General features: G+C 33.5%; 1 non-coding gene across 1 annotated transcript; it reads right to left on the bottom strand.

Moving 5' to 3' along the window:
- Window positions 1–1,362: 1,362 nt before the first annotated feature.
- On the bottom strand, window positions 1,363–1,469 carry LOC127089596 (small nucleolar RNA R71). The gene has a single exon (XR_007791171.1). It is a non-coding gene; the product is annotated as a small nucleolar RNA R71 (small nucleolar RNA).
- Between the last annotated feature and the right edge of the window lie 8,227 nt (window positions 1,470–9,696).

The raw sequence follows: 9,696 nt of genomic DNA, 5'->3' as shown, positions 1-9,696 counted from the left end.
TACGATTTCAGCAAGCATCAAACCATATGGCATCCATTACAGAAATTACATGGTTAAACATTCAAGATATTCAGGCATATTTAAATCTACAGGCAAAACCTCAAATATATTTATGAATTCGATTATGATATCATATGTAAATTAAGCACATAAAGCGGTAATAGTAATGCAAACCTGTTTGCACTTGAATTGCAACCTTGAATTGGCAAGTCGGATTGAGTTGGGCGGAGGTAACCTTGGTGCAAATGAGTTTCCTTCAGGGTTTCCTTTAGGGTTGCTCTGAATTCTCTGGGTTAGCCTCCAGGGTTTGCTGTGCCTTCTCTCTATCTCCCGTTTTTCGTTTTCTTTCGTTCCTCTTTTTCTGACTGAAGCTCTGCTATTTATAATGAATTTTTGTGACCTAATGGGCTCAGAATGAAGCCCAGAATTTTCTGGTATTCGCAAGCTTCGCTAGGCGAGTGGCGTAGCGAAGGGTTCGCTAGGCGAAGGATTTGCTCGCCTAGCGAGCAGGCCAATTTAGGCCATTTTCTGGATTTGGCCACCTGTATGCTGGGTCTTTGTTCCCTTAAGATTAATGTCTCGAAAAACAAGTTGGAATGCCTTGAAAACTGTCTTGCAAAATTAACGGGCAAATTTTGGGGTATGACACACTTGTAGTCAAGTACCTGATTGACTATATTTTATATACAGTCAAGAGACGTATCAAGTTTTTGGCGCCATTGCCGGGGACATGACTTAGTCAAATAGTGCGATTCTTTCGTTGCGCAGTATAGATTAAGGTAAAAAAAACTAATTTCCTTTCCCTTATTTCCCCGATTGTATGCCAAGTACTCGCTCACAAGGCGAAAACTTAGCATCACCAATCGCAGAATTAGAGCGTTTCTTATATTTAAGATGCCGAATACTAGAGTACCAACGAAGGTACAATATTCCCGATATCTTCTTTCCTACTACTAAACCAGTTGAAAAACCAATCATGGCTACAGTGGAACCACAAAATCGTCCTCTTAAGTTTTACGCTACCCCGTCCCAACAAGAACCTCACAGCAGCATTGTTGCCCCTGCTATCAATCGAAACGATTTCGAGTTGAAACCCTCATTATTATCAGCCGTCCAACAACATCAATTTGCTGGAAATCCTACGGACGACCCTAATGAACATTTGACCAAGTTTGTGCAATACGCAGACACTGTGAAGGTGAATGGTGTATCTTAAGATGCGATAAGACTACGCCTTTTTCCTTTCTCTCTACGAGACAGAGCTTGGGCTTGGTTGCAATCCTTGCCATCCAACTCAGTTACTACACGGGAAGAACACAAGAACGTTTTCTTATCTCGATATTTTCCGCCAACAAAACTGCTATGCTGAGAGCTTAAATCAACGGATTTCGACAAAAAGATGTAGAATCTCTTTACGATGCGTGGGAGAGATATAAAGACATGATGAGGATATGTCCACATTGCGGTATCAAAGACTGGGTGATCATTCACACATTTTACAATGGGCTTTTGTATATCACAAGACTGACAGTAGACGCTGCCGCTGGCGGTGCACTTATGGACAAGCCATACAACGAAGCCTATCAACTCATTGAAAACATGGCCCAAAACCATTGCCAATGGGGAGGTGAAAAAACTCTGGTAGAAAAGTCCCAAACAAAAAGTGGAATGTACGAAATCAGTAGCCTTGACCACGTCCATGCAAAGGTAGATGCCCTTGTCCAAAAGTTAGACAACTTGACCTTACCACCCGTAGCCACCGTGGCTGCCGTGACTCCAAACTGTGAGTTATGTGGAATTCCTGGACACACTGCACCAGAATGTCAGATATTAGCAGGAGTCCCCACTGATCAAGTGAATTACGCACAAGGAAATCCTTATTCGAATACCTATAACCCAGGTTGGAAAAATCATCCTAACTTTTCGTATAAGAACAAAAACGCCTTATATGCACCTGGCCAAGCACCCACTGTTCCGCCTGGATATCAAAAGCCAGCTAATAATTCTTCTAACATGCCTAGGAAGTCCAACCTTGAACTAATGATGGAAAGCTTCATAGCTACCCAAAGCTCAAACAAACAAAGACTTCTTGAACCAAAACATACATACTAGTGAGCAACTTAAACAATTAGCGAGAAAAGTAGACGCCTTACCCACCCACAACAAAATGATTGAAACACATATTTCACAAGTGGCTCAACAACAAGCATCTACTGCTGCTCCCGCTGGCACATTTCCTGGACAACCACAACCTAATCCAGAAGGACATGCAAATGTCGTTATATTGAGGAGTGGAAAAGAACTAGACGGACCCGTAGATCAAAGACTCCAAAATCCTGCCATGTACCAAAAACTTGATAAAACAACAACTGAGAAGGTAAGTGAATCGAAGGAGAAAGAAGATAATAACTAAGAGGCCGAACAGAAAGAACAACCTTATGTGCCTCCACCACCTTATAAACCACCCATTTTGTATCCTCAAAGACTCGTAAATTCTAAAACTGCAGGGCAATTTAGGAAATTTGTTGAACTTCTGAAGCAACTAAACATTAAAATTCCCTTTATAGAAGCCATCCCACAAATGCCCTCATATGCCAAATTTCTTAAAGAGATCCTATCCAATAAGAAAAAGATCGAGGATAACGAACAAGTTACACTTACTGCTGAGTGTAGCGCAATAATCCCAAATAACATGCCTCCCAAACTAAAAGACCCAGGTAGTTTCTCAATACCCCGTGTCATTGGAAAGTTCGTCATTGACGAAGCTCTATGCGACTTAGGAGCCAGCATTAGTGTAATTCCCTTAACCATATGTAAAAGGCTCAACATGGGAGAACTAAGACCAACCAAGATGTCTGTTCAACTAGATGACCGCTCAATCAAATATCCCGTTGACATACTAGAGAATGTCCCAGTACGTGTAGGACAATTCTACATTCCTACAGACTTCATAATCATGGACATCAAAGAAGATGCCAGTACACCTATTATATTAGGAAGGCCATTCTTAGCTACCGCCGGAGCCATAATAGACGTGAAAAGAGGTAAGCTAACATTCGAAGTTGGAGAAGAAAAGGCTGAATTCATCTTGACACAATTCTTACAAGCGCCAGCTATAGACGATACCTGTTATCTACTTGATGTAATAGACGAGTGCGTAAGAGAGATGGAGATGCAAGAAACCACATATTCGGATATAATGAAAATCCAAATCCCTCCAATCTTTGAAGATGATAATTGGCGTGAACCATACCAAAATGCTAGTTGTATCTTCTCTTCCTTTTTGGCTTATCTATGAAAATATCTTTGTTTCTCTTTATTTATTTTATTATTTTGTCTTTTTTGATCGATGACATATGGGGAGAAACATATCTAAGGGGAAGATTCATAGTTATTTTGATATACCTAAATTTCTTAAGTAGGAACCCAAACATTGAATAATCTTTTCTACTAACAACTCTTTGAAGAATAGTTTGTTAAATGATTTACAGGGTTATACTTCAAGAATCAGAATGTCTATAATCAAACATCAAAAGTTCTTATGAAGTTTCAAATATCAGAATACAAATTACTAGTTTCTAATGAAATGGTTTTTTATCTGAGTCTGTACAAACTTCATGATGATGATTGAGAATCAGATTCAAAGAACTAATATTCATGTTCTGAACCTAGAACATTGAGTACTTGGCAATAAAGTACTTATGAAAGTTCTTTTTGAAAACCGTAACATTGACATCCAGCTATAAGGAAGAGTTTCCTCTATAGTAATCAAACTTGAAAGTCAAGTTTCTTTCAAGAAGATAACCAACTCTAAAGCATCTTCAAAAGAACTAAAATCTTCTGAAGTGAAGCTTATTAGAATGTTGATGTTAACAGACCAGTGCTTTGGACAACGTCAATCAACTTCTGAAGATAAACCAGATTTTGACTAAAAATTTACTCTGGTACTTCAAAAAGGTTAATCAGGAAAGTATTCTTTCATTCTGATTTTATCTTTGTGGGATTATACATCTCAGAGGGAGCTTTGTGCTTCTGTAAGATGTATTCTTCGTGATTATCCTGTACAAAACTGTTTGTCAAAATACATGTTTTGTCATCATAAAAAAGGGAGAGTTTGTTAGAACAAGATTTAGTTTTGCATCTATACCTTGAGTTTTGATGATAACAATATTGTATTTGCGTGAGAACATTTTTGGTACCCTAATGGTTTGTTATTGTGTAGCTTTAATAACCAGTTCTGATTATGAATATATGACGTGTAACGTCATCAATTTCTGAATAATATATTCCAAATCCACTTATGTGCCAGTTATTAGAAGTTTTGAAAGATGTTCAACATTGTTGTTGCAATGATTTTTCTGCTTCTGTGCTGATTCTCTCCTGAGAAGCTTTTGAGGAGACATTATGTTGCTGCTGCAATGTTCTCTCAAATCATACTTCTGGACGTGACTCTAATCACCAAACTTCTAAAGAATTGCAAGTTTCTGAAGTTGTGTTATGTATCTGAAGATTCTGAAGATCTCAAGCCAGGCGATTGAAGTTATCAAGGTTCCGACTGTAGATTCTGAAGATCTCAAGTCAGACTACTGACGCTGTCAAGGTTCTGACCAAAGATTCTGAAGCTTCTGAATCCGGCTTTATGTTTCTTCATTTCATACTTCATCAACTTTTATCAGAAGCCAATGAACTTGAAGATAAGAGCAAATGGGAACATGATCAAATAGTACATAGTACAAATCGAACATCATTTCCACTACCTAATTTCGTGGGCAAGGACAGTACTATACATCACACCTGTCACTACTTTTGTGGGTGAAGGACACTACATAGTATCACTCCTCTCCCATCCAACAGTGGACAATCACTCTATGAGCTTTTCCCATTTTGCCCTCTAACGGTCTTCTTCTTATGCTATATAAGTGAGACTTGGAGACTTGAAGAAAATGTCGTTGACACAATATTTTGACAAGTCTATTTCTTTGTGAAAAATTATCATTTGTTTGTACACAGTTTTTCTTTAAGTGTTTGTTTATTCAGTTGTGTAAAATCTGCTTGTATAAAAGCATCTTGTAACACATAAAATATTATCCAAACTGTTTGTTTGATTCCTTGAGAAAGTTATCCTTGAGAAGACAAAGAAGGTTATTCTTTGTAAGTCCTTAAGGAGACTAGTGTATAGTTGGATCCTTGAGAAGACAAAGAAGACTATTCTTTATGATTATTGTAATTTGTTGATTATAATGGATTAAGTCATCGTGTATAAGACAAAATCACATTGGCGGGTGAACTGAAATAGCTTTGAGTTTCATACGAACCAAGATAAAAATACTTGTGTTTTTATCTTTTTGTTATTAAATTGTTAGTGGTGTGTTCTTGTTTGGGAAAAAACTTTTGCTTATAAAATCTAATTCAAACCCCCTTTCTTGTGTTTTTCACACATTTACTTTCTTTCTTAATCTTCATCTTATTTACCTTGTACACTAACAACATTAACTTATTTAAAAATAAAATTTATATTAAACATTTAATCACTCACATAGGTAAGATGGAATGATCTAAGCTCAAGCTTTATGAAACTCATGATAAAGACACATGATGATGGTGAGTTACTACTCGTTAGAATAATCTAGATAAAGAGTAATTGATTTATGTTAATATTATAATAGATTATTGGTGAAAGTAATTAATATCAAAGAAAATGAATTAAAAAGTTACTGGTTTTAGAGTAATTTAGCATCTTGTAACAAAACCATGCTCCTAACATGAGAAATCACAAGAAAATGACATCTGAAAGGACTGAATAAATATTATCGGAATTAGTTAATGTGTTATCATCATCATTAATGAAAGAAACACTTATTCAAAGTTAAACAACAATGTTGAATGTACTCCTCGGAATATGAATATGACAATGTTACATCGTATCATGGCAATGTTAACAATGTTACATCGTGACATGGCAATGTTACCTCAGGTTTATAAGTGTTGGAGCCCTAAATCTAAAATCTAAATACCAACATTTCATAAATATGCAACAACAATACAAAACAAAATACAAATTTGTATAATATTAAATTTTAATTAATTTTGATAAAAAAAATATTCTAATATGATTATTATTGAATAATTAATATATTCAATAGTAATTAAAAGATTATAATATTTAATTTAATTATTTTATAAGGTAGGATGGACTGAGGACAAGAAAAATTGAAATTCAATGTGAGGATGATAATTAAAATTTCAATTTCGATTTATGTTGAAAAATTAAAAAATTTGATTCAAATAATTCAACTTAACGTATTTTACTTTTAAGCCATTATTAAATATCTAAATTTACAAATTATAATGTTTTCAAATTAAAAATAATAGGTTTAGTAAAATAGTAAAGAATTTATAAATTAATTTGAAGTATATAAAATTAAAAAAAGTATAATCAACTAATAAGTTATATTAAAAATTAAAAATAATCTTAAAAAATACGTCATATTACTATTATTCTTTTTGATGCAGTACATCACATTAATTTAAAAGATTAAAAAAAAATGTACGAGGTATAATTTAGTTTGCCTCAATTTTAAAAATTCAATACAAAATTCGATTCGATCTTATTAATTTCTTCAACATAACTTTTAAACATGTTTAATAATATTTAATTTTATATAATTTTTTAATCAATTTAGATGAAAATACCTCTATATAATTCTACTTAATCTTAAAGATATCAAGAACGTAAATTAAAATAAAGAAAATTTGATTTAGATGTCTACATTGTACGTTGTTAGGATTCTATCAACAAAAATGAAAATAATTTTTTTTTATTGTTTTTCAATAAAATCAATAGATATTTTTACATTTTTAATTGTAAAACAAATAAAAAAACTAAAACATTATTTTGAATCTTGTACCATATGTCACGTATGCTCTAGTGTTAGTGTGTTATTGTAACAATAATGGATATTATGTAAAAAAAACTTATATGTATAATTTATAAAAAATAATGCTTCTCTATATTTTCTTTTATGCATGTCTTCGTATTGTATCCGAAATCGTATATGCAATGCACAATCAGAAATTCAAAAGAATGCATACGACTTTGACCATTGCATTGTACTGCTTGAACCTACACGCAACGCAATTCAACCCCTTTTTATTAATGGTTTTTAGTTGTCAATATCGTTTTATGTTTCCAAAGAATCTTCTTCTCTCTCACTAGAACATTGTTTCTCTTATGTCCAAGTATATTAAGTTTATCAGTCAAACAATATTGGAAAATGAGAAGTAACATTTAATTTAATAGTACAAAATCAATGGACAACTAGATTTATATTATATAGTACTTTTAAGCTGGGACTTGATTTTTTATTGATGATTTTGAAACGTGTCGTTCTTTTAAATATCTTATAATTCTTATGACGAAGATATATAATTTTTTAAATATTATAGTATTTATTGGTATTGGTTAATGTATTGAGTTTCAAAGGTTCTATTTTTTCTTTAAAGATATTTAAAATTTAAAAATTTATACTGTATTTTATCCTACCTCATTCTTAAAAAAAACACATTCTAAAATATTAAATCCTTTGAATTAAAAAAATTATTTTTTAAGTAGATCACGTGAAAAACAATTGTAGAAATATTAAATAGTTTGACAATTTATATAATCTAAATATATCGTTAAGAGATTAAATAATTAATACTTGTATAAGTTATTAAAAGGAATTTCAAACCAACTCTTTTCCAAGAACTGTGAAGTTATGAAGAAAAAAAGCATTCACAAATTTTTTCCCGAAAATTATCTATGAAAAAAATATGTTTATTAATAGATTTTAGACAAGTGATACTAATAACCCCGTTTAAAGAACATCTAGACTTAGATTTGAAAGGGGTGAATAGATCTAAAATTAAAATTGAGTTTAAAACTTTGATTTAGAAAATTTTATGACGCGGAAGTAAGTTTAAAATATTTCTCAGATTCAAAATCGTCTAACCGAACTTTCTATTGAAAAATACGAATATGCGTATGAGTATCGATGATATGATAATAATTCACAAGTTGGTTTATCAATACTTCAATCACCAAATTGAATACTCTACTATAGTAACTATCTATCTCCAATGTCAACAACACACTCAAGACTAGTTGACACAATTCATCAAACACTTTGCGTGCAATCAACAAAGTTTGGATATTAGTGTTGTGTTTGTAGTTTTTAACAACCAATCATTATCAAATGGTAAGTGATTACTATACCAACACAATTTATCAAAGATTTAAAAAATTATTATCCAAACAAATCAAGAGATCAAAGTAATTAACGATTTGTGAACCGAAAAATAAACGAGAGAGAGAGAGAGAGAGAGAGAGTACACAAGGATTTGTTTAGGCAGTTCTCCAATCGACCTCGCTATGGGTACGTCTGCCTTTAATTCGAATTCGAATTGAGATATTAATATAACAAATCCCACTTTGCAAAAGTATCAATACAAGAGATGAGAAATCAAATCCCACAAACCCTAGGTCTGTTTTTTACTCTAGCACCTCCAAAAACCATTATCAAAACTTGATCAAGTCACCAACAATATCGCTTCAATTCACCTGTTGTTGCTACTTCCTTGCACGACCTCCTTGTCTCAAAGCTTTAACCCGGCTGAATTAATCCCAAGAGCACACTTGTTGAACTCAAGATTTGTCAATGCGATCCACAGTTTCACGCTACTCCCTTGCTGACGCTAAAGATCATGAAAGAAAGCCCTAAACCGGTTTTCTTATTTGAATCCCTCAAAGATCGTAACCCAATATTCTCGGTACAACAAACCTAATTGAACGTTATCAATCCTAATCTAGATGGCACAGAATCAAAAAATGATTATGTGTAGTTTGATTGTATGTATGCATAGATTGAATTGAAGATGATGAGATGCTTTGAAATTCTGGATTAATGTAGGTTTTACTCACTCTAGAAACCTTACTAGAGAATGATCCATGTATGGAGTATTTATATGCATGGGTGATTTAGGGCAAAAGGAAATGCAAAGGAGGATAGAAAAATATCAAATTTTGAAGAAAAATATCGGATAGGTCGACCTATACAGGTTATGTGTCGACCTGTTCGATGCATAGGTCGTCTTGTCTAAGGTCATGTGTCGACTTATGACTGTTATGTGCTATATATGTGTCGACCTGAAGACTCGGCACATGAAACAGAGGCCACATGCTTTAATCTGCAGCATATGTGTCGACCTTTAGACTTCATATGTCGACCTATAGCCAAGAATTTTTTTTTCATATGTCGACCTGTAGTTCTATGTGTCAACCTATAGCCAGAAAATGTTCATATAGGTCGACCTATAGTTCTATGTGTCGACCTGTATTGCTATTTTTCACAAAAAAATGATTTTTCATGCATGTTTGATGCATGAGACCTTTCACACATTGTTTGCAAATACTTTTATGCTTCATAATACTAAGATGCACATTGAGATTCATAGGATACCGTCCAATATACATTTACGCTGCAGTATCTTAGTTTTGACATCATACGAAACATATCTAACGGAAGTTGCACTCACATACTCCCCTTATTTGATGATGGCAAAACTTGAGACGATGCGTATTCATTTGCAATTAAAATTTCCCCCTAAATGTATGCACCCTAAAACTTCATTCATCTCCATCTTACTTCTCCCCCTTTG

This window comes from Lathyrus oleraceus, chromosome 5, assembly GCF_024323335.1.
Source record: "Lathyrus oleraceus cultivar Zhongwan6 chromosome 5, CAAS_Psat_ZW6_1.0, whole genome shotgun sequence".
Taxonomy (NCBI): domain Eukaryota; kingdom Viridiplantae; phylum Streptophyta; class Magnoliopsida; order Fabales; family Fabaceae; genus Lathyrus; species Lathyrus oleraceus.
Note: the sequence above shows the minus strand (reverse complement) of the source record. Positions and strands in the feature narration are given on the sequence as shown.